The sequence below is a fragment of the Rhinopithecus roxellana genome, chromosome 5 (assembly GCF_007565055.1).
Source record: "Rhinopithecus roxellana isolate Shanxi Qingling chromosome 5, ASM756505v1, whole genome shotgun sequence".
NCBI classification, from domain to species: domain Eukaryota; kingdom Metazoa; phylum Chordata; class Mammalia; order Primates; family Cercopithecidae; genus Rhinopithecus; species Rhinopithecus roxellana.
This window is the reverse complement of record NC_044553.1, coordinates 101562350-101589386: the sequence shown is the minus strand read 5'-3', so window position 1 is coordinate 101589386 and position 27037 is coordinate 101562350. Positions and strand designations below refer to the sequence as shown.

Sequence of the window (27037 nt, the reverse complement as noted above, 5' to 3'; positions counted from 1 at the left end):
GTTCATAATTTTTCTTGAGATTAATCACAGAAGAAATGAAAATGCTATTGATTCCTAACTCTTGTCTTGAACATCTGAAGTTCTCTTAGCTAATAACTTTTTACTTAGAATTGTATCTTTAATTCTAGGATCTCTAATCACTTTGAAACCACTTAATTAAAACATTGTCCTTTTATATAAAACCTTCACATTTGTGAAAAATGAGAACAAAGGAATTGAAAAACATTTATACTGTGACATAAGGAGGCATTTTCACAGCTAGAATTGCAAGTGTGCATCCATCCCTAAGCTGTTCAGGTTGTCAGCCATACTGCTTCCCTATCTGCTGCTGTTTAGAGCTGAAACTTGTGCCATCGTGGTTAATGTTTTGACAGATTTTATCATAAACCTTGATGCTGTAAATTTGCCTTGAGCCAAAATTTAACATGTTGTAAGTTCAGAAACAGTTTTTACTGTTGGTGATCCAGAAAGGGAAATAAATCAATTATGCTCTTTTGAATGATAGGAGTATAGAGTTTAACTCCTTAAAAGTTACACATTGCTTGAAATTTGGGACAAATTCTCATTCTCTATTTTCAGGACCTCTCAGTTGTCAATAAAACCATACATTAACACTTTTGTGACTACTGTAAAGGAGAATCTACCAAAGGAAATATTATGTAGCTTATATATGCTTACTAAATTTTGTAACCAAAATATTATCCCTAATTTTTTTTAATGAAAAAGTCCTTTGCCTTAGTATATGGAAACGAAAATGCAAAACTCTTGGAATAGCCACTTTCTTTCCAGATAATTTATTCAGAATTCTCTTTAGTGAGCCCCTATTTTACAGTGCCTGTCATCTACTTTTTTATACCTACTTATTTTATTAAACATGCTCCCATCATCTAACAGCCTGTAGATCTAGATTTTTTTTCTCTCTAAAACATCGTCATTGACCATGACCATTAATATTTACTCATAAATGGATTTGTACACAGGCTTAACCATAGCACATCAGTGAAGACAAAAAGAGTTGTTACTCAGTTCTTTACCCTAGAATAAATCAAATCAACAAATATTTATTGAATGTCTACTATGTGCAAATAGCCCTGGACTGGTCAGCTTTTAAAAGTCATCCAACTTTTCACATTAACAAATCAAAGCATTATTATTTCAAGCATTGCTGAAGCTGCTTCCATGTCCTTAAGGTGAGAAAGCATGTGAGGACTTTGCAAGTACTTGGAGTAAAGGAAGAGGAGAGAATTCACAGAGTGAAAAGAGGAGAAAGAGTGCTCTAAAATATCACCAATGGACTGCAACATGTATGTATGTACGTGTGAGTTTATGTGTATGCGTGTATGTTATGTATGTGTTTATATCTGCATATACATACAATGAGAAGAATGAGTGATTTTGGAGAGAAATAACCTTCATTAAAGTACTATAGGAATAGGCATTCACATTTTAGTCCAGAGTTTTGTGTTAAAAATAGGCTTACTAGTTTAACTAGTGTCAAGTCCTGTGATAACAAAAAACCAAAATATATCATGGTACAACAGAAAGTTTGATCAATTTGGAGTCCCACATTCTAAAACCTGGCTTGCCCTAAAGTGTATTATGAGATAACCTCATCAATCAATAGAATTATAACAAAAGAAATGACTTGTACATTATCGTTATAAAAAAATTATTGTATAGGCCTTAAAAAGAAGTTAATTTTATCATAAATGAAAGAAGCTACTTAAGAGCTCATTTTAAAGATTCTAATTGCTATTGGAAATGAAATAGAAACTACCAGTAACAGCCAAAACTTGTGTACTTCATTAACCTACACTATTCTGTGTGCTTAATTTTGTTAATCTATAAAAGATAATATACTATCTATTCACATCAAATAATTAAATGTATTTTCTTAGTGAGGTATAAAAGAGAAACTGGTGATAATTTCTAGCTTTGCCAAACAGAATTCATCCTGGCTGTTTTGCATAGAAGGTATGCGTATATGTTGGCCATAGAAGATACTGTCATTGGCATTCTCACGGGGGATATCTGGTAGCAACTTAAAAATATTTGTTTGGGAGAACTAATTTTTAAATATCAATTTTTGCCTCCTATTCATAGGCTAAGTTTAATTTCTAATGAAAATCAAAACAGACTCTTTAATCTTTTTAAACAGCAGATTTTCTCTTTCCTAAAGTGCCTCAGATATTTCTTAATTTTTGTGTTCAGAAAAAAAAAAAATGGCATAGCTCTAGTTAAACTTTATGTTTCTGTTACCAAATTGTTCATTATTAAGATCACCTTGAAGCAAAGATATCTTCTCGTGTCATCTTTTAATTACTTGCTACTTTGCATATCTGGTTGTAATTTATCTTCAAACCATACCCCAATTGCTCTGTAGTAAATTTTTTATTTCTTCTCACATACAGTCTTTTTTTCCTCAGCAAAATTATCCCGTTGACCTTCTTAAGCGCAGTAAGCACTTTCAACATGGGACTATTTACACTGGTTTGATATATTTCATTTATTTCCTTGCTGTATTGTAATTAATGTCTTAGAGATGTTCTAAATAAAATTGCACTTGGGTGATCCAGATCCAATGCTTGTGTTCATGAAGAAATACTATCTTTAGAGTTGCTTCTAATTCTCACCTACCCTTTCCCTGTCTTTTGACCAGGATTCCCAATACTGAGACCCTCTTACCTAGGACCTAGCCTGGATTCACCTGCCCCCTTGTGGTGTTCCTCTCTGAGAAGTTAATTTCTGAAATTTGGGAAAGATAATTAATTTCTGATATTTGGATTTGGCATTACATAGCCTGAGAAGAGAAACCTCATTACCCTTGTCTAGTAGTCTAGAGTCGGAAAAGTTATCTTCTTTTAGCCACTGGCTAACATAAAAAGATGAAAGGTATTTTTTCTTATTCAGAGCACAAGAAGGAACTTGAGCACTATAAAGAAATGAGAAGTATAAAATAAGTGACAATGCTTAATTTTGTCTAGAATCAATATTAGTGACCTACAGATTGATAAACTAAAGAAGTGTTTAAAAAGTTCTAATATAGCAACTAAATAAAATGTATTCCATGTCAGTGTCTCCATCTTTAGTGAGTGGAGAAGGAAGGGAGGCTGGTATTCTATTTTATTTAAATTTCACATAGATTGCCTAAGCCTTTCATCAAGGATGAATATATAAATATAAAAAATAAATTGAATCTTGTATAATGTATAGTCAAGTGTGTTTGATATGACTGATGCGAATAAATTGTTTCCTTTTCTCAAAAGGAATTCCTTCCTCACATGCCACAGCACTAACTTTTACTCTTCAATTGAAGTCAATAGAATTTGCCATGGAAAGGGGATATGTATATTCAATGAGTGACTTTACCTAACCACAAATTCAGTGACATTTTGCAAGAATAAGGACTTCACAATTAGGCCTCTAGTTAATAACAACATAAAAATAAAAGCAAGGGAAAGGGGAAAGGAAAGTACTATTTTCACAAATAAACCATTTGTCTTTCTTAGGAAGAAGAGATAGATTAATAAATTGTTACTGTTACCAAGATCCCAAGTAAAATTTTAAAGATCTCCATTTCTGTCTGTTAACTGTAAAATATTTTTAAAAGAAAACAGTTGTCTCTTTACATGGTGTACTACCTCCCACCCTATCTGCACCCAAGCCTGTTTGGATTGAGAAATAGTGATACTCTGTGGCATTTTAAATATCATGTCACCTGACCTGAGATCTAGAAGAAGAAACAGTATGCAAGCTTTAATAAAGCTATTTGCAGGCCAACTCCCAAATTTCTAGTATTTACCGCTCCTTTGCAGTTCCTCTTACATTTGTAACAGTTGACCTACTAACAGGTTCCCAGAAACACAGATTCAAATTTTGGCAGGCTTACCTCACCTCTTTGTCCTTCCAAAGTACATAAATGCTAAACTGGGTTCACAGTGAGAATGAGAGTCATTCCAACAAAACTTTTAAAACCAAGACCCTTTCTGCTCCCTACCAAGTTACTGCCATCTTCTCCGAAGAAATAAAGTTTTGTCAGTGTGCCCTTGGCATAATTTCTTCAGCCTGGATTAAACACAGGTGACTGAGAGTCCGCCTTATCTCCACAGGGCATTAGTCACTCTATAAAAGTTAAATTTATTATGAAATGCTTTGTTTGTGTTAACATATATCTTCTCTGGGAAGTTGGAAACAAAGGCATGTCCTTTAAGACTCCATATGGGGAAAACACATCCTCCTTTGGAATTTAACCTTAATTTGAACCAAGATCTGTGAAAGAAAAGTACTTTAGTGTATTGTTCCCTTGCTCCACCCTTCTATCCCCTTATCTAAATGGAGTTACTGTTGCTTCATGCTTTTTTAACTCTTCCAATTCCAGTCCTTGCTTTCCTGAGTTTAAAATTTATCCTGGGAAAGAAATATATTAAAATAATTGTGGCAAACAATTATACTTTGCTTTTAAGAATGAATTTTTTTTGTAATATATTAATTCTGACATCCTTAAAGTTAGGTAAATGCACAGCCAGTTTATACATCTTCATTTTTCATTTTGTTGTTTTAAGGTACATTGTAAAGAATATTTTATTTCCTAAAAATTTTATTTCCTGCATATCTTCTCTAAGATTCTCTTGCTAGCAAACATTGTTATATGTGCATAGTTTACACCTTATTAGAAGTAAAAAAGAATTAGAAGTAAGAAAAGTTTCCATTAGGAACGATGATGAGGTGCTATTTGAAAGACCAGTTTTCGATCTCTGTTTTCCGTCAGTCTGTTTGCAAAGTCTTTGTGAGGGTTTCCTATGTATCTAAAATCCAGAGATGCTCCAACGCTTCTTTTCAAAAGCAAAAGCAGAACCTCCATTACTGCTGCCTCAGCATAACAGCCTGGTTGTTTAATAAGCATCAAAGAAAGCATTTCAAAAAGAAAATACTTTTATTTGACATTTTTAAAATGTTGCTTATATAAATGCTTAATGTGTTTTAATAGTGTCTACCAACAAACATGTAATCATCCAAATGATTTTCCTTTCTTGACTTTTGTTACATTAAAGAAAAATCAGAAACTAAATTCAAATATGTTTAGATATTAATTTATTCTTAAAAACTGAACATAATTTTAAAATATACTTGTATGCAATCCTTCCCAAAATAACTATCCTCAGCATTATTAAATTGAAAATTTTGTAGCAAAAACAAAAATAATAATTTTAGAACAAAGCATTTACAGATTCCTTTGCTCACATACTTAATTGTCTCATCGTATATTTTATTTAAATGATAATATTGGAATTAGTTTGATAGCCATATTCTTAAAATATGGAATATATATAAATAATGCATTTAAGGGACTGGGACATTTATCACAAGTAATATCAAATCAAGATATCATTGTTTTCCCACTTTAGTTCCATCTATTTATGTTAGTTCCACCTCAAGCAACCCTCATATAATGATCATTGAAGCTTAGTCTCTACTACTTGTTAGCATATGATTATATACTATCATTGTTATTTAAGTTCATAATGTGTATCAAGTTTCTTCATGGAAAGTATAAACTCACATGGGGTAATAATGAACTGACAGCTTGAATACTCTACCTCTTAGACTCTAAGTTTTTGGTCCTCTTGGACTTTGTGCTGCATTAGATACTAATTTGACTAAAAAAAAAAAAACTTTCTTAAAAGATGACAACCCTATTCCTCTTGATGCCTTACTAAATGCTGTCCCCAATTTTTTCCAAGGATGATCTGGATGATTATCTTCATGGCATCTGTAGATACCTGTATAGTTATTCATAGATAGTTCTACCGTATGATAGGAAGGTCATAGGAAGACCTTTCACAGGTGTAAAATGGTCAAATAATAGATGAACAAGATGATGGAAGAAGTGAAGATAGGTAAGAATAAGGTTGAATAGGCAAATGTTAACCAGAATTAAAAAACATAATAGAAAGTGTGAGCTTTATAGGTGAGGAGAAGAAACAATGTAGCAATAAAGGAGCAAAAGGAAGAGAAAGAACCAAAGATAACTCTAAACTGTCATATGTATCCAGGTTGGTAAATTCCAAAATATTTGCAAAATTTGATTAAAAAGATGAATAGTGTGTGTGTATAAAAATATAGACAAGAATGGTCTTCACATGTTAAATTTCAAATATGCAAATATTTGACAAAACAATTAGAATAATAAAACACTGAATTTCTTTATTGATCATGAGGAATGTTACTTAACCATGAGCCGTATTACTAGACAAAACCATGTTAGATAAAATTAGAAATAATGTTTGTTCATGAGAGTTGTTTATTTTTATCAATTTCTATTTATGTTTGAATCTTATAAGAGACACTTTAAAATGTTTAGCTAAATCAAAATAGTCCTTACCCAATGAAATCACAACATGATAGAGTCATGAGAAGTATGGGTAATAAACTGTGGCAATGGGTGAGGGGTAGGGAGATAAGACTGTAAAACATGTAAGTTTTATCAATATATATTAATCATATAATGATTTACAAATAATGTACAGTACAAGGAAAGGTAAAAGTAATGTTCTCAGAGGAAATGTTTCCATTCTCGTTCTATTCGGAAGTCCTTGGGACAATTTGTGTTCTGATTATATTTAGAAATCTTTAGTATTTTGTCTTGGCCAGGTGTACTTGCTCAGGTTTGTAATTGCAGCACTTTGGGAGGCTAAGGTGGGTGGATTACCTGAGGTCAGGAGTTTGAATCACCCTGGCCAAAATGGTGAAACCCTGTCTCTACTAAAAATACAAAAATTAGCTGGATCTGGTGGCAGATGCCTGTAGTCCAAGCTACTTAGGAGGCTGAAGCAGGAGAATCACTTGAACCTACAAGGCAAAGGTTGCGGTGAGTCTTGATCACGCCACTGCACTCCAGCCTGGTGACACAGAGAAACTGCGTCTCAAAAAAAAAAAAAAAGAGTCTTCAGTATTTTGTCTAAAAGTATATCCTGCAGAGAGGATTGAATGAGATCATAGAGGGGGGTTTATTGTTTTTATTTATTAATTATTTAGGCAATACCATACCCAGTGCTGGGGTTACAAAGTTGAATAAGACATAGTCTCTGACCTCATGGAAATCGCAGTTGAAAGGGAATTCACATAGCTTTAAATAATTGTAATACATTGTGTTAGGTGCCATGACGGACATAGGCTCAGAACAGGTAAAAGGGCATCTTGCTCTTTCTGTGACATTAAGGAAGGTTTCCCAAAGGAGATGATGTTTGAACTAAGTGCCATTGGGATTGGCAGTTAAGAAGTCCTTGGTGACTTTAATGAGCGTGATTTCTACTGAAATGAGAGGCAAAATCCAGATTGCAGGGAGCTGAGAGGTGACTGAAAAATGTAGAAACGGAGGCAGTAAATACAGACCACTTTTCCCAGGAAATTGCCTTCTACCTGTTCTTACTTGCTGCCTCTGAAAAGATATAATAAGGAATTTCATATTACATAGCACAATTAAGTGCTAATTATAGCAATGGATTATTTTCTGGGTGTTAGTGAAATAAGAGCATTCTGCTTGTACAAGCTCAATAACATGAATCCTTCCATCTTCCGTCAAGAGCCTCAGTACTTGAAGGAGGGTCATAGCTACACCTTTGTATTATGAACATCTTTGATTCCCAATTCTATTTCTTTTTTCTACTGTGGAGCTTCACAGTCTCAATTGCCAAATACACCCAGATGAAATTTTCTCTTTTCTTCCTCTCTTCTATCTTTCTTACAAATTCTCTTTACACCTCTAACCATATCTCTTCAAGGGATTCAAATATTTTATTATTCATACATTATCTTTCTAATGTTAAATATTATTAACTGAATAAACACCAAACGTCTTAGAGCATTTAAGGCCCTCCAGACTTTTGTTCCAGCCTACTTTCTCAGCTTTATCTTTCTGTGACCTCCCCTTTCATGCTGCAATGTCACCTTGCTGTATGTGCTGAACTTTCTGGCTTCCAATTTCTTACACTGTTAACTCTACCTGGAATTGTCCTTCACTGCAATCTCATATCTAAATCCTAAATCCTATCTGACATTTATGGTTTTACTCAGTTGTCATATTCCCTATAAAAGCTTTTTTTTTTTCTTTTTCTTTTTTTTTTTTTTTTTTTTGAGACAGTGTCTTGCTCTGTCTCCCAGGCTGGAGGGCAGTGGCATGATCATAGCTCACTGCAGCCTCGACCTTCTGAGCTCAAGTGATCATCCTACCTCTGGCTCCTGAGTAGCTAGGACTACAAATGTGCACCAACTTCCTGGCTAATGATTTTGTTTATTTGTTTATTTGTTTTCTCCACAGAGATGAGGTCTCTCCATGTTGCCCAGGCTGGTCCTGAACTCCTGAGCTCAAGCAATCCTCCTACCTCAGCCTCCCAAAGTGCTGGGATTACAGGCATAAGCCACCGCACACCCAGACATTTTTTATCTTTCTGCATATAAGTAACTTTTCTTCCCAACTCTTACTATTTTATATGTGCTTCTTATGTCTTTGATTCATTCATTCACTTATTCGTTCATTCCACAAACCTGTGTTGGGCACCTACTATGTGTCAGAAACTAAATTGGCCATTTTCTCTTTTTCTTCTAATTATTCATGTGTTATCACTTCTATCACATTATAAATTCCTCAAGATCAAGGATCATCTAATATAACTCTATAAATAGCTAACACAATGCTTTACCCATGTTTTCAACAAATGTGCTGAATGTGTTAATGAATAAATTAATCTCAAATGGAGATTCATCCCTGAAATTTGAGAAGGCAAAGATAGCACCCCAATCATTTATCCTCCCTGCCATGGATTTCCCTCCTGCCATTATCTGCAAGAATACTGTTTGACAACTTCTCAGCTTAAATGTCTTTATATGGCATTTTCTAAAATGGCATTTATCTTCCTTGTATTTATTCTCTTAACCTCTTCCCTGCCCTCACCTCCACAATTCCACTGAAAGATTCTGCAAGTTATAGTATTAATCAAAGTCTTCCACTTTATCTCCATTACTACTTCACCTAGCTGGTGACCATGCTACAATTTCTTTCTAAAAAGATTCACTCAGCCCCAGTGACTTCCTTCTTTCAATTGACACTACATGTGTTTTCTTTGAACATGGACTCAGATTATATGCCTTTCCAAATTTCTTCTCTTCCAACAGACATTTTTAAACTGTGTAACACGGCTGGCCACAGTGACTCACGCCTGTAATCCCAGCACTTTGGGAGGCCGAGGCAGGCAGATCACTTGCGGTCAGGAGTCCAAGACCACCCTGGCCAGCATGGCGAAACCATGTCTCTACTAAAAATACAAAAATTAGCCAGTCATGGGGGTGCACACCTGTAATGCCAGGTACTTGGGAGGCTGAGGCACAAGAACTGTTTGAACCTGAGAGGTGGAGGTTGCAGTGAGCCACGTTTGCACCACTGCACTCCAACCAGGGCCAACAGAGTGAGACTCTGTCTCAAAAACAAACAAACAAAAAAAAAAAAAAACAAAGAAACAAACAAATATACTGTATAATACCAACACTAACACACTTTCATTTCTTTCCTAATCCCTTATCTTCTATTTATCAACAATCTTTAGCTTAAAATGTTAGTCACCTCTGGAACGTTCTATGTGTTCACTTCCACCACCATAGTTTACTATCAATTCAGCTTTCTAGAACCCAGTTTGTAATCCATTTCCAAGAGAGTTTTTTGATTAACCTAGATTTGTGTATCACTACCCTTAATTGTTCAATTACTATATGTTGTTTAACTACTACAGTAATTTGAACTAAATTTGTATTCAACTTGCTCTCTGTAAGAGTACTCCATTATGGGCATTATCTAATCCAAACTGGACAAACTCCAATAGGAATCCTGTACACTGATCTGTATTCTAAGTGTGAAGATTTGCTCTTCATGATGATGTTAATCTGTGTTTCCTAGTCTTGAGAAATGGATTTAAGCTGGGTTCTAGAGAGCTAAAGTGATACTGTGCTGGTGGAAGTGAAGATGTAGAATGTTCTAGAGGTGACTAACATTTTAAACTAAAGATTGTTGGCAAATAGAAGATGAAAGAGTAGGAAATAATTCTAAGATCTTCAACTATTCTAGCATTACAATATGTAAGCAAATTATCTTAATTGTCTAGTCAACCAAAGTTTACAAAAAATAAATTCTGCCATAACTGTGACTCAAATATATGCTAACCCATAAAATATAGGTAAGAAAGTGAATTTGAGGCTTGAACACAGGTAATTAAGAGGATCTTATAAGAATTGCCAAGACTTGATGGCTAAGGACTCAGGTTTAGAATATAATAAGGAAAGGTCTTCTGCTTCTGGCTATGACAGAATTGCTAGAATCAGATGAATTCATACACTGAGAATAACTATAAAACTTGGACAAAATACAAAGCAAAACAAAACAAAACCTGAAAGCTCTGGAGAACAACCAGTACAGCCAGGACCTCAGGGACCAAGATCCTGGAGAGAAGGAAAACATATTGAAGTGAGTACTGCTCTGAGAACAGCGATTTCGCCTTGGAATGTTTGCTGATTCAAGGCTTGGGGCATAGAGGCATAACAAATGGAGCATTCTTGAGCCTGTGGCAGTTGTACTGGGCTGAGGAAACAAAAAAATGGAGTTCAGAGTTAAATTAAGCAGTTATTACATGAGGGGCCAAGATCTAGAGAAAAGTGCTAAGGACAATTAAGACCAACATTCTATGTGCATTTTTCCTTCAAGGCATTTTCTGATATCCAACAGGCTAAACTCAAGACAAGACACAGAAAAAAACAAGTAAAAAAAATACATATTAGGAAGATTAAATCTAGGGAGAGAATCTGTCAGTTCCATGATTCTGAGGAGACAAAAGTTGGAGTGCAGGTCTCACCAAAGAGGAGAAACTCAGCTTTTGATTCACACCTTGGAAAATCTACATCATAAGAGTAAGGACACATTTACAGCTAGATTACCCTCAACTATACTTAGGTGATATTCTCAAACTCTTAAAAAAATCTCTGTAGAAAGCAACAATATCAGCTAGAACCCCCACTATTTTCATACACAATATTTATCATTCAACTGAAAGTTATCCAGCATGGCAGACAATAAAACTAAATGACCAAAAACCAACACAAACAGAAAATAGAAACAAATCCACATGTGATTCAGATATTGCAGTTATCAGACACAGACTTTAAAATCATTATAATCATTATAATCAAATTTGCTCAAAAGTGGATTTTAAATGGAAATTTTTAAAAAATTAAATGGAAATCTTGGAACTGAAAAATATAAGAACTAAGTTAATAATTCAATAGATGGTTTTAGTGGATTAGACCTAGGAGAAAAGCGAATTCAGGAAATGAAAAGGAAATTCAGAAACTGAATTTCCTGAAAAGGAAATTTTCCAGAAAAGGAATTCAGGAACCGAAAGAGAGGCCAATGGAAAATGTCCAAATTGAAGAAAAGAAAGAAAAAAAGGTGAAAAATCTATAAAACTTTGTAAAAGATATATGGAACATAGTAAAAGACTTAGTGTATGTAATTGGGGTCCTAGGACAGGAGGAAAATGGGATAGAATCAGTATTTGAAGAGATATTGACCAAGAATCTTCTAAAACTGATGAACAGTATGCTATTGAAACATGAGATTCTAAAAACCTAAACACACACACACACGCATGCACACACACACACACACCCCTAGGCACATCATAATAAAACAGCTAAAAAAAAAAATACAAATAGACAAATCTTCAAAACAACAAGAGAGATAACTCTACTTCCACTTCGGATGTAGAAAACCATAAGAAAGTGTCACACCTGCCTAAGAATGAAAAAAAATAAATTATTGTGTATAAAATCATAACTTTTTAGCCTATCAGAGAGTTGAGATTACAAAACAACCAGATGAATTAAATTCCAAAGAAGAACGAGTCCCTCTGAGGAGAAATGAAACACACGAATTGTCTTATTTTTTGGCAGAGCATGGGAGAAAGAGGTGGTAGTCATAAAGTGGGTAAGCAGGAAAGAAAATGTTAACAAAGCCTTAAACGTACCCCATGGACTAGCGTGACAGTTCAGAATCCCTGGGAATCCCAGAACACAGAGGACATTTGCCCACACTCACCAACACTTTTTCATGGACCTCCACTGGGTGCTTATGAGAAAGATTGAGAGTAGAGCGGGAACCTGAGAGAGTCTTCTTTTCTATGGAAGATTTTTGCAGGGCCTGCCAAGGTTTGCGGCTAGAGCAGGAGTACCTGGAGAAGCACACCCAAGGTCCAGGCCCCTTTTGAATACAGGTTGGTGAATGGCCACAGCTATGAACAGGTATGCATCTAGGAACAGGTATAAAACCCACCTACACTCTGGGTCCTCCACTGAGTCCAGGCAAAGGGCATCTACCAAGTGGAGAGAGGTAAGAAATCTGCCCATACACTGTATCCAACCCTGCTTTAACATGAGGCAAAAGCTGTCTTCGTGGGAAGAAGGGCAAGAACCATCCTATGCCTTCAGCCTAGGTAAAGATTGGTGATATTTAGAAGGGTTCAAGAAACTCATACACACCGAAGACACTCCAATACAAGGTAGAATTTGTAGGAAGGGGCAAGAAACCTGCCTGTGTGTTTTTAGGTTTTTAGAATCTCATGTTTATTGTGGCATATTGTTCATCAGTTTTAGAAAGCCTGCACTGAGTAGGAAGCAGAGATCATCTGCTGCTGGAGGATGCTCAGATGTACAGGGCTTGCCTAAAATCAAGAAGAGAGCAGGAGAACTGAGAAACTCCTCCCCTTCCCCTGCCAGAAGCCTTGTGTCTAGTAACAGGTAACAATAGCTATCTATTGTTAGAGAAAGAAGAAAAGCATGGAAAGGATGGAGCAGGGAAAGAGGAAAAAAACAACAATCACTCTCCAGAACTGCAGGTCTTACATTAAGCACAAAATAGGAGTAGCCCAGCCCACCACCAGAGAGATTTCAAGTCTGTTGTACACTGAAAATAACCATAGCTACAACAAAACCCAATTTACCGCAAATGCTGACTAAATCAAATAATAGCCCCACATTAACAGCTTGATGGAAGGATAGATATTCCCACTTTGAACATTTGCTTCAGTCTCTACTCTTCTTCTATAAAACATACCTGGCATTTAATTTTAAAAAAAGACACATTTAAAAAGTTTAAAATACCTATGTGAAAAGATAAAATAGAAGATGGCCGAATAGGAACAGCTGCAGTCTCCAACTCCCAGCGCGAGCGACACAGAAGACCGGTGATTTCTGCATTTTCAACTGAGGTACTGGGGTCATCTCACTAGGGAGTGCCGGACAATCGGTGCTGGTCAGCTGCTGCAGCCTGACCAGCGACAGCTGAAGCAGGGCGAGGCATCGCCTCACCTGGAAGTGCAAGGGGGAAGGGAATCCGTTTTCCTAGCCAGGGGAACTGAGACACACAACACCTGGAAAATCGGGTAACTCCCACCCCAATAGTGCGCTTTAAGCAGACAGGCACGCCAGGAGAATATATCCCACACCTGGCCGGGAGGGTCCCAAGCCCACGGAGCCTCCCTCACTGCTAACACAGCAGTCTGCGGCGATCTATCCGCAAGGCAGCAGCGAGGCTGGGGTAGGGGCGCCCGCCATTGCTGAGGCTTAAGTAGGTAAACAAAGCCGCTGGGAAGCTCGAACTGGGTGGAGCTCACAGCAGCTCAAGGAAGACTGCCTGTCTCTGTAGTCTCCACCTCTGGGGACAGCGCACAGCTGAAGACCAACAGGGGAAGCAGTGGGGGCCGGTGCAGACGCGAACAACTCTGTCTGACAGCTTTGGGGAGAGCCGTGGATCTCCCAACGCGGAGGTTGAGATCTGAAAACGGACAGACTGCCTGCTCAGGTGGGTCCCTGACCCCTGAGTAGCCTAGCTGGGAGACATCCCCCACTAGGGGCAGTCTGACACCCCACACCTCACAGGGTGGAGTACACCCCTGAGAGGAAACTTCCAAAGGAAGAATCAGACAGGTACACTCGCTGTTCAGCAATATTCTATCTTCGGTAACCTCTGCTGCTGATACCCAGGCAAACAGGGTCTGGAGTGGACCTCAAGCAATCTCCAACAGACCAACAGACAGTCCTCTGACTGTCAGAAGGAAAACTATCAAACAGGAAGGACACCTATACCAAAACCCCATCAGTATGTCACCATCATCAAAGACCAGAGACAGATAAAACCACAAAGATGGGGAAGAAGCAGGGCAGAAAAGCTGGAAATTCAAAAAATAAGAGCGCATCTCCCCCTGCAAAGGAGTGCAGCCCATCGCCAGCAACGGATCAAAGCTGGTCAGAGAATGACTTTGACGAGATGAGAGAAGAAGGCTTCAGTCCATCAAACTTCTCAGAGCTAAAGGAGGAATTACGTACCCAGCGCAAAGAAACTAAAAATCTTGAAAAAAGAGTGGAAGAATTGACAGCTAGAATAATTAATGCAGAGAAGATCATAAACGAAATGACAGAGATGAAAACCATGACACGAGAAATACGTGACAAATGCACAAGCTTCAGTAACCGACTCGATCAACTGGAAGAAAGAGTATCAGCGATTGAGGATCAAATGAATGAAATGAAGCGAGAAGAGAAACCAAAAGAAAAAAGAAGAAAAAGAAATGAACAAAGCCTGCAAGAAGTATGGGATTATGTACAAAGACCAAATCTACGTCTGATTGGGGTGCCTGAAAGTGAGGGGGAAAATGGAACCAAGTTGGAAAACACTCTTCAGGATATCATCCAGGAGAACTTCCCCAACCTAGTAGGGCAGGCCAACATTCAAATTCAGGAAATACAGAGAACGCCACAAAGATACTCCTTGAGAAGAGCAACTACAAGACACATAATTGCCAGATTCACCAAAGTTGAAATGAAGGAAAACATCTTAAGGGCAGCCAGAGAGAAAGGTCGGGTTACCCACAAAGGGAAGCCCATCAGACTAACAGCAGATCTCTCAGCAGAAACTCTACAAGCCAGAAGAGAGTGGGGGCCAATATTCAACGTTCTTAAAGAAAAGAATTTTCAACCCAGAATTTCATATCCAGCCAAACTAAGTTTCATCAGTGAAGGAGAAATAAAATCCTTTACAGATAAGCAAATGCTTAGAGATTTTGTCACCACCAGGCCTGCCTTACAAGAGACCCTGAAGGAAGCCCTAAACATGGAAAGGAACAACCGGTACCAGCCATTGCAAAAACATGCCAAAATGTAAAGACCATCGAGGCTAGGAAGAAACTGGATCAACTAACGAGCAAAATAACCAGTTAATATCATAATGACAGGATCAAGTTCACACATAACAATATTAACCTTAAATGTAAATGGACTAAATGCTCCAATTAAAAGACACAGACTGGCAAACTGGATAAAGAGTCAAGACCCATCAGTCTGCTGTATTCAGGAGACCCATCTCACACGCAGAGACATACATAGGCTCAAAATAAAGGGATGGAGGAAGATCTACCAAGCAAATGGAGAACAAAAAAAAGCAGGGGTTGCAATCCTAGTCTCTGATAAAACAGACTTTAAACCATCAAAGATCAAAAGAGACAAAGAAGGCCATTACATAATGGTAAAGGGATCAATTCAACAGGAAGAGCTAACTATCCTAAATATATATGCACCCAATACAGGAGCACCCAGATTCATAAAGCAAGTCCTTAGAGACTTACAAAGAGACTTAGACTCCCATACAATAATAATGGGAGACTTCAACACTCCACTGTCAACATTAGACAGATCAACGAGACAGAAAGTTAACAAGGATATCGAGGAATTGAACTCATCTCTGCACCAAGCGGACCTAATAGACATCTATAGAACTCTCCACCCCAAATCAACAGAATATACATTCTTCTCAGCACCACATCGCACTTATTCCAAAATTGACCACATAATTGGAAGTAAAGCACTCCTCAGCAAATGTAAAAGAACAGAAATTATAACAAACTGTCTCTCAGACCACAGTGCAATCAAACTAGAACTCAGGACTAAGAAACTCAATCAAAACCGCTCAACTACATGGAAACTGAACAACCTGCTCCTGAATGACTACTGGGTACATAACGAAATGAAAGCAGAAATAAAGATGTTCTTTGAAACCAATGAGAACAAAGATACAACATACCAGAATCTCTGGGACACATTTAAAGCAGTGTGTAGAGGGAAATTTATACCACTAAATGCTCACAAGAGAAAGCAGGAAAGATGTAAAATTGACACTCTAACATCACAATTAAAAGAACTAGAGAGGCAAGAGCAAACACATTCAAAAGCTAGCAGAAGGCAAGAAATAACTAAGATCAGAGCAGAACTGAAGGAGATAGAGACACAAAAAACCCTCCAAAAAATCAGTGAATCCAGGAGTTGGTTTTTTGAAAAGATCAACAAAATTGACAGACCGCTAGCAAGACTAATAAAGAAGAAAAGAGAGAGGAATCAAATAGACGCAATAAAAAATGATAAAGGGGATATCACCACCGACCCCACAGAAATACAAACAACCGTCAGAGAATACTATAAACGCCTCTACGCAAATCAACTAGAAAATCTAGAAGAAATGGATAATTTCCTGGACACTTACACTCTCCCAAGACTAAACCAGGAAGAAGTTGAATCCCTGAATAGACCAATAGCAGGCTATGAAATTGAGGCAACAATCAATAGCCTACCCACCAAAAAAAGTCCAGGACCAGATGGATTCACAGCTGAATTCTACCAGAGGTACAAGGAGGAGCTGGTACCATTCCTTCTGAAACTATTCCAATCAATAGAAAAAGAGGGAATCCTCCCTAACTCATTTTATGAGGCCAACATCATCCTGATACCAAAGCCTGGCAGAGACACAACAAAAAAAGAGAATTTTAGACCAATATCCCTGATGAACATCGACGCAAAAATTCTCAATAAAATACTGGCAAACCGGATTCAGCAGCACATCAAAAAGCTTATCCACCATGATCAAGTGGGCTTCATCCCTGGGATGCAAGGCTGGTTCAACATTCACAAATCAATAAACGTAATCAAGCATATAAACAGAACCAAAGACAAGAACCACATGATTATCTCAATAGATGCAGAAAAGGCTTTTGACAAAATTCAACAGCCCTTCATGCTAAAAATGCTCAATAAATTCGGTATTGATGGAACGTACCTCAAAATAATAAGAGCTATTTATGACAAACCCACAGCTAATATCATTCTGAATGGGCAAAAACTGAAAAAATTCCCTTTGAAAACTGGCACAAGACAGGGATGCCCTCTCTCACCACTCCTATTCAACATAGTGTTGGAAGTTCTGGCTAGGGCAATCAGGCAAGAGAAAGAAATCAAGGGTATCCAGTTAGGAAAAGAAGAAGTCAAATTGTCCCTGTTTGCAGATGACATGATTGTATATTTAGAAAACCCCATTGTCTCAGTCCAAAATCTCCTTAAGCTGATAAGCAACTTCAGCAAAGTCTCAGGATACAAAATTAATGTGCAAAAATCACAAGCATTCTTATACACCAGTAACAGACAAGCAGAGAGCCAAATCAGGAATGAACTCCCATTGACAGTTGCTTCAAAGAGAATAAAATACCTAGGAATCCAGCTTACAAGGGATGTCAAGGACCTCTTCAAGGAGAACTACAAACCACTGCTCAGTGAAATCAAAGAGGACACAAACAAATGGAAGAACATACCATGCTCATGGATAGGAAGAATCAATATTGTGAAAATGGCCATACTGCCCAAGGTTATTTATAGATTCAATGCCATCCCCATCAAGCTACCAATGAGTTTCTTCACAGAATTGGAAAAAACTGCTTTAAAGTTCATATGGAACCAAAAAAGAGCCCGCATTGCCAAGACAATCCTAAGTCAAAAGGACAAAGCTGGAGGCGTCACGCTACCTGACTTCAAACTATACTACAAGGCTACAGTAACCAAAACAGCATGGTACTGGTACCAAAACAGAGCTATAGACCAATGGAACAGAACAGAGTCCTCAGAAATAATACCACACGTCTACAGCCATCTGATCTTTGACAAACCTGAGAGAAACAAGAAATGGGGAAAGGATTCCCTATTTAATAAATGGTGCTGGGAAAATTGGCTAGCCGTAAGTAGAAAGTTGAAACTGGATCCTTTCCTTACTCCTTATACGAAGATTAATTCAAGATGGATTAGAGACTTAAATGTTAGACCTAATACCATAAAAACCCTAGAAGAAAATCTAGGTAGTACCATTCAGGACATAGGCATGGGCAAGGACTTCATGTCTAAAACACCAAAAGCTACGGCAGCAAAAGCCAAAATTGACAAATGGGATCTAATTAAACTAAAGAGCTTCTGCACAGCAAAAGAAACTACCATCAGAGTGAACAGGCAACCTACAGAATGGGAGAAAATTTTTGCAACCTACTCATCTGACAAAGGGCTAATATCCAGAATCTACAAAGAACTCAAACAAATATACAAGAAAAAAGCAAACAACCCCATCAAAAAGTGGGCAAAGGATATGAACAGACATTTCTCAAAAGAAGACATTCACACAGCCAACAGACACATGAAAAAATGCTCATCATCACTGGCCATCAGAGAAATGCAAATCAAAACCACAATGAGATACCATCTCACACCAGTTAGAATGGCAATCACTAAGAAGTCAGGAAACAACAGGTGTTGGAGAGGATGTGGAGAAATAGGAACGCTTTTACACTGTTGGTGGGATTGTAAACTAGTTCAACTATTATGGAAAACAGTATGGCAATTCCTCAAGGACCTAGAACTAGATGTACCATATGACCCAGCCATCCCACTACTGGGTATATACCCAAAGGATTATAAATTAGTCTACTACAAAGACACATGTACACGTATGTTTATTGCGGCACTATTCACAATAGCAAAGACTTGGAATCAACCCAAATGTCCATCTGTGACAGACTGGATTAAGAAAATGTGGCACATATACACCATGGAATACTATGCAGCCATAAAAAAAGGATGAGTTTGCGTCCTTTGTAGGGACATGGATGCAGCTGGAAACCATCATTCTTAGCAAACTATCACAAGAAGAGAAAACCAAACACCGCATGTTCTCACTCATAGGTGGGAACTGAACAATGAGATCACTTGGACTCGGGAAGGGGAACATCACACACTGGGGTCTATCATGGGGAGGGGGGAGGGGGGAGGAGGGAGGGATTGCATTGGGGAGTTATACATGATATAAATGATGAATTGATGGGTGCTGACGAGTTGATGGGTGCAGCACACCAACATGGCATAAGTATACATATGTAACAAACCTGCACGTTATGCACATGTACCCTAGAACTTAAAGTATAATAAAAAAAAAAAAAAAAAAAAAAAAAAAAAAAAGAAAATCTTTGAATCCACCTATGACTTGTAAACACACCGTCTCTTCAAGATTTCTCATCTCTTTAGGCTGAACCAATGTATACCTTACATGTATTGATTTATGTTTTGCCTGTAACTTCTGTTTCCCAAAATGTATAAAACTGAACTGTAAACTGACTGCCTCCGGCACACCTTCTCAAAATCTCTTGAGACTGTTCCTCAGGTTATGGTCTCTCATCCTGCGTCAGAATAAACTTCTTTAAATATTAAAAAAAAAAAAAAAAAAAAAAAAAAAAAAAGAAAAATAATGAGATTTTACTGAAAATGTCTGAAAAATAAAAAATACTAAAGAGCAAAAAAAAAAAAAAAAAAAAAAAAAAAAAAAAAAGAAAGAAAATGTGGCACATATACACCATGGAATACTATGCAGCCATAAAAAAGGATGAGTTTGCGTCCTTTGTAGGGACATGGATGCAGCTGGAAACCATCATTCTTAACAAACTATCACAAGAAGAGAAAACCAAACACCGCATGTTCTCACTCATAGGTGGGAACTGAACAATGAGATCACTTGGACTCGGGAAGGGGATCATCACACACTGGGGCCTATCATGGGGAGGGGGGAGGAGGGAGGGATTGCATTGGGGAGTTATACGTGATATAAATGATGAATTGATGGGTGCTGACGAGTTGGTGGGTGCAGCACACCAACATGGCATAAGTATACATATGTAACAAACCTGCACGTTATGCACATTTACCCTAGAACTTAAAGTATAATAAAAAAAAAAAAGAAAAAAAAAGAAAAGATAAAATAGTCAGCAGAACCAGACCCAGAGGTGACTCAGAAGTTGGAATGACTAGAGACTACTAGAGACTCAAGAAAGAAACAACAAAAAGAATAAAACGACATATGGCTTTCAAAAGAGTAGGAGTAATTCTGTCTTCTCAGAGAAACAGAAGCCAGAAAAAATGAAATAGTATCTTTAAAGGCCTGAAAATAAAACAATAGCAACAACCTGGAATTAAATTCCCAGCAAAAAGTAAGAGAGTATCACAAGCAGAACTCCCCTAAAAGAAATCCTAAAGGAAGTCGAGTAGGCAAAAGGAAGGTGGTCACAGATGGATCATACTGACAGAGGAAAGAATGAATATAGCAGGAAGGATAAATATGTGGGATAAAGCAAATGAACATTGACTGCATTTTAAAAATAGAATACATGAAACAAAAAGTGTATTTTATTCAAAACAAACATATCTATTTTAATTGAAAGTTGAATGACTAGAGCTAAGTAAATAAAGCATAAGTTTGAGGAAAATGTATATCCAAGTGGTCATCTGATGTACACTTGAAGCTTCAATGTTGAGAAGCTCAGTATTTCCTGAGGTGACCCACTCAATCTAAAACCATGTTATGGATGTCTTCATATGAGCTGTAATCTGTAAGTCTCTAATTTCTACCCTTTGGCCCTAATTCTGCCCTCTATACTCACATACAATAAATGGTTCTAGTCTCCCTCACATATGCTTGAAATAACTGTAATATCCTTCAACTGTAACAGAAATATTTTATTCTGTGGCAAAACATCCCCATTCTAAACCATCTTTCACAGGCCTGATTTAGTTCTCATCTATATTTACAATCTCCTAAAGGTCTTGCTTTTTCTTTTCTTTTCTTTTCTTTTTTTTTTTTTTTTTTTTTTTTTTTTGGAGACAGGGTCTCTCTTGTCACCAAGGCTGAAATGCAGTGGCATGACCATAGCTTACTGAAGCCTCCAACTCCTGGCTCAAGTGATCCTCCTGCCTCAACTTCTGAGTAGCTGGGACTAGGCACATGCCACCGTGCCCAGCTAATTGTATAAAAAATGTTTATAGGGACAGGGTCTCACTTTGTTTTCCAGGCTGGTCTTGAACTCCTGGCCTCCAGCAATCCTTCCACTTCAGCCTCCCAAAGTGCTGGGATTAAGGGTGTGAGCAACCATGGCTGACCTACAGTTCTCAGAGAATAGTTCCTAACATACGAAACATGACCCTGTGTTGACCAGTGCCTTCTTGCCTTCCCCATTTCATGTATGCAGCCTAAGATGACATTATCTTTTCTAAGGGAGGAAAAGCATGCTAGTTATCCCTATATAATTTCTAATTTTACCTCCATGAAAACTCTGGCCTCAAGAGGTTAGAATTTAACTGCACTCACTGGAAGCTTGTTGCAGGAACATTAGGCTAGAAATGATGTACAGACAAGAATTGGCCAAAGAGCATCTGGAGGCTATTTTAATAGATAATGGACAGTATTATAGACTAAAATTGTGACCTCTGTAATGTCCAGAAAATAGATATTGGGAATAGGAATTATTGACAGGACATATTAATCAATTGGAGATATATGGGCAAGAAGAGAGACAAGTCAATGATGACTATGACTTTTCGAGCCTGAGTGACTAAGAGTTTGAGAAAAATATAAAAGTCAGGAGAGATGCCCTGTTACTGAAAGAAATGTGTTGTTTTAATTTAAATATATTAAATAATCATGGAAATGCCATGTAGACCAGTATAGAAATAAGAAGGAAGTTTTGTTCAAAGGATAGGGGTTAACTTTTAGTTTGCTGCGTGATAATTCAAGCCATGAAACAAAGGAACAAAAGGCCTGTCAATATTCTCACACCAGACCATTAGAGACATATCTATAGTTGAATAAGTTGGGTTTGTAGCTTGTTGCAAATAAGGAGACTATGCATCATGGGGAATTGTGTGGCATTTCAGTAAGAGGATATTAGAAAGGACATTATATGATTGGGGATTGTGTTAGGTTATTCAGGGGAGAGTTCAAGATAGTGGGACTTTGGCTACAGCTGTAATTTGTAAATAAGCAGCAGTTACTCTTATTAGCTGGGATGAAGGGATGCTTGCTATAGTTGTAGTTTACATAGGGATCTTGTTTTCATCTGTGCTTAGACAAAATTACAAAGTGGTCTTGGTTTTGCCTCACTTCACTCTGGTTATAGAGTGGCCTTGACTAATGTTGGTGTTCAGTAAAATCATTTGGTGGGCATGTTTATTTCAGAGAGGAGGCAGGACTCCTTCTCATCCATGACCTCATGGAGGATGCACTGGTATAGGAGTAGAAATGTTCAGTTGGGATAAGGGTAGATGAAGGAATCGATGACAGGTAAAATCATCTGTCTCTTTTCTTTCTTTTTTTTTTTTTTTTTTTTTTTTTCTTTTTCAGTGAAGTTAGAAACAAGGCCATCAACCAAGAATGGGGAGAAAGGGAGATGAAAAAGCCTGGAGAAAGTTTAACTCATCTAAGAGATTATTCAGTGAATCAACAAAAGATGCCATTTTCTATTAAATCATCTATTTTATTAAAGAGCTAAATGCAACTGTTGCTGTATATCATGAATTTATGAAAGATTTAGGAGTGGGAGTTCTTTTTTTCTAAAAAAACAAACGAGACAGATTACCATCTTTTTATATGGGAGTGGTACAAACCTTTTATTTGAAATACCCATGCTAGGGTAAATATTCACTGATACAAATAATTTGTAACCTTTATTTTGGCTTTTGGACTGTGTCTCTCAAAGGAAAAAAAAATCTTGCTGTTTTCAAAAGTTAAATAGAACATCAACCAGGGACCATGGCCATCCAGAAGACTGAGTTCCATAAAAATGGACTCCCCACTCCCACTTGAATCCTCTGTTTTTGTGTATCTAAATAAATAGACGCCTTGCTCATTTCTGGTATTAGGTGTGATTGAGAGATAACTCACTTAGCAGCAGCAGCAGCAGCAGTTTCTGTGCATGCTATAGCCCATGCTCTTGTGAGCATCAAAAGGAGATGAAGCCTGATTAACCATTTTGAAATCTATCGGATGAGAAGTCCTTACAAAACAACTTTTATACGCTTTAATTAAAAACGTGTTCCGGCAGCTCAGAGATGAATGGGCTTCAGGGGGAGCAGGGCTGAGCCCGTTGCTATGACGACACCAAATCTTTTCACGCCTGGCCCTTCCTCAGCACACTCTGTCTAGCTCTCTCCAGCTATTAATTTGCCTCTGTCCCAGCTCTCACTCCCTCAGTCTCCTGGGCTGTGAGTCTATACATGACCTAATACCTTTTGCTGCTTCTCCTGTGGTACTTCTGTTTCTATCATCTTTTCATCACTTATATTTCCTTGGGAATCTCTGTTTTCTGTTCCTCTTGAAAACAAGTTACTCGCCTGAGTTAAAAACACTTAAAAATGTTATTTCAAAGCATAGTAATCATTGTTTATTATCCCTAATGATAAATTCAATTGTAAGGGTCTTGTATATAGTTGAGAAGAATCTTACTATGTTCTACATTTTTTTGTATTTCAGGTTGAACACTGGCTACTACACCACTCTTTCTGTTGCTGAGGGTAAGATGAAAATAGGACTCTTATACTCTGGGAAAGTTAATTTGTGCTTAGTGTTAAAATCTCAGGTTATTCCACAAACAACATCACCCAGTAACAACTGTTAAGTAAACATAAGACTTTAAAATATGTGTTTACTACAAATCCTGGAGAAAAAAAAAAAAGCAGATCTTACTTTATTTAAGAAGGCTCTTTGGATATTTTAAGGTAGTACTCATTGTACAGGGAATTAAATAAAACCCAACACTGTCACTTGCTATATCATATGAATCATCAAGAATTGGATAGAACTTTCCCCTCTCAAGACTCAGTAGCAAACTGGGAGGAAGCTGATATCTGTGCAATCTTGTATTCAATGGGAGTATATAAATTATAGTATTATTACACAACTTCTCAATGTCACTCTTTGACTCATCAGAGACCTTACAATCTTTCATTTTGCTTACAATTCCCATTCTCCCTTTTCACCTATTCTATTTTATAAGATGAGATAGGTGAATGGAATGCAGTGGAGATCATTTCTCAATATTTCTCATTTTTCTCTCTGCTTACCTCACAATCTGTTCTTGCTATGGTTATACTTCTAAAGTGAATTATCTGTCAGACTAAAGGAGCATTTCATTCCTAATTGCCTGACTCAGTGGAAATGCTGAAGTGTAAAAGACAGGTGCAGACTCAAGGGTTAAGCCTGGGCATGGCATTTCGCTGTCCAGAGGGCGGGCTACTACTTTGGCACGTTGGAAGCCCAGAGTCTGGATTTGAGTCTGGGAGGCCAAATCATTATGCAGTGCTCCAGCTCCAGCTTCTGAATCTCTGCAATTGAAATATAAAGGTTTTACTTCTCTTCGGAAGTTTTATAATGAACTGCCTTGGCCTATTTGCTATTGAAAACTCTGATATAATATATTCCTGATAGGACACATGTAAATCTCTGGGTCACAAGGAACAAACACTCTGAAAACTCTCCAGTAAGAGGAACAGTATTCTCAATGACCCAACTCCCAATTGGTTTCTAGTTCTTCTTTCTTTTAATTTAAGAATTTACCATATTTTAAGAAGTTGAGGTCCTGTGATGTATTATCATAAATTATACTTAAAAAGGCAAAGAGACTTCATGACTTAGCATTTGGGTGACATCTCACAAATGGATCAAGTCTCCTGTTTATAATGCTGGTATCATTCAAAGGAATTTGGAGATTTAAATTTATTATTTTCCTCTCAGTATTAAGAATAGAAAATCAAATGCTTAATACATATTAAAGGAAGTTTCCCACCTGGGCATTTTATTTGGATCACGATCAATCTTATGTAGGAACTAAATAAAGTAAGTGTGTATAGACTGGCTGAATAAATAAAGAGACAAGCATGTGGGTATCTGAAACAGATTTGAGAACTAATAAAAATGGATCCTCAAAGAGGCATATTTAAAATGCAAGACAATTTTACCTTAATAAATAACCGAGAAAATACTGTTGGCAAAATGTTTTGCACCATGAATATAATTTATCCAAGAAACTCAAGAAGTGGAAGGGAGTCCTTTAGTTCTTGACATTTAAATCTATTGAAACCATGGCTTGGGAATACTCTGAGAAGAGTAATCTTTAAGGTGAGTTAGCTAGAAGACATAAAGAGTCTTTTCCATCACTATTTTCCATGGCTTCATTATTCATGGTTCCAGGCTGAAATGGGTATTGGGGTTGCACTTTAGGTAACACTGGATTTTCATTTCTGTTGAAATGCTTCACATCTTCTTCCTTCCTAATTCTGTTCCATGGCCAAAGACATCTACATGAAAATCATAGTATTTTTGTTTAGTAATTCATCCATTCTATGGGGCCCTGCTCACCTGAAGCCACATAATCCTTTATGTATACTCAGACACTAGATAAATTGTTTATGTGATAAACCACGGGCCTGTCCTATAGCTTCTGAGGTCGGGTAGACTATATGTCAGAATTAAAGCTTTTTTGGTGGTTGTTTTAAACATATTGTTATGCAGGGAATTGTTCTTACCCTGGGTCCCCAGTCCTCTGAAGTCCTCAAAATATCGTAAAAATTAATTATTAAATAGCTATACCTACATATAACTTATTCTTATTATACATATTATGTTAAACTCTTATTCAAATTGTTAATATGTAAAATCTAATTCACTGCCATCTTTACCCTGTATAAACATCTTTCTCTTCCCAGTATTTCTAAGCATGTGACAATGAATATGCAAAGGAAGCGCAGCAGTCCACCAGGTGTGGGATGTGTGTGGCACAATTCAAGACAAAGATTAAACCTCCACTTGATGTTGCAAAAGAGATTTTATAAAAGGTGACTGAAGTAAGTCACCACAATGTAAATGAGCCAGTCACCAAGATTCAAACCTATTTTTAATAAGTTAATAAAAATGGGCTAAGGGTCCAAAAGAGAATTCATTCAATTTTTGACAACCTGTAGCATTCAGAGTTTAAAACTCATCTAAAGAACAGAATTTCCCATACACTTCTTTATTAGACACTCAGAATATCTGCAAGGTAAATGTTTTACATCCTTTCTGAGGTAAATGAAAGCTATAAAGACTTCACAAAAGTAAATCTATATTTTAATGTAAATTACATTCAGGATGCTGCTCTATAAGACAAAGGGGAAGAAAGAAAGCCTGGAACGAAGAACTGAAGTCTTTTAATCTTACGTACTGGAGAGGAACCCCCATCTCGCCACCCCCAGTGCCAGGGCCTAAACATTGAAGGTTGTTGTCAGAGTCAATGGGTTAAATTTGTAAAGGTTACTCTATGCTGAAGAGAATTAAATAACTAATCCCTGTATCTCCTGATGAAAATAATGCCTCGCTGGAAGTCAAATCTGAAACACTTCTCTTGGTTGACCTCAAAGCAGCATATTACTCAGTTTCTTGCTTCCTTGCTTTCAGGACAGTTGTATGGATAGGAAGTTCTTGTGGATGCTCCTCTAAGTCCATGTATATATTTGTGTGAGTATATATAGCTATCTACCTGTCTATATACCTCCTACAGCATGTGTGTACTGGCTCTAATTCTCTGAAGAGAAAGGGGAAGAGTCCATTGCTTGGAGGTTGGGATAGTCATGACTCATTGGTGAGGAAAGACCACTCCAGTTACTACTGCAGAGCATTTCAATAAGTCTTCTGTTTGTTTAAAGTACTTTAAATTGTTGTCATTATTATTGTTTATCTGACTGAAATAAAACTTCAATCCGAACTTTCCCCAGTAATGGGGGTAAAGAG

The 27037-nt window shown here is 37.2% G+C and overlaps 1 long non-coding RNA gene across 2 annotated transcripts; it reads left to right on the top strand.

The window, feature by feature from the left end:
* The first annotated feature begins 1162 nt into the window (after positions 1–1162).
* LOC115897689 lies at positions 1163–26621 on the top strand. 2 transcript variants are annotated; one of them, XR_004057461.1, is made up of 3 exons: positions 1163–1304; positions 23747–23787; positions 26398–26621. It is a non-coding gene; the product is annotated as an uncharacterized LOC115897689 (long non-coding RNA). The 2 variants fall into 2 exon arrangements; XR_004057462.1 differs by lacking the exon at positions 26398–26621 and adding an exon at positions 25978–26081.
* The last annotated feature ends 416 nt before the right edge of the window (positions 26622–27037 follow it).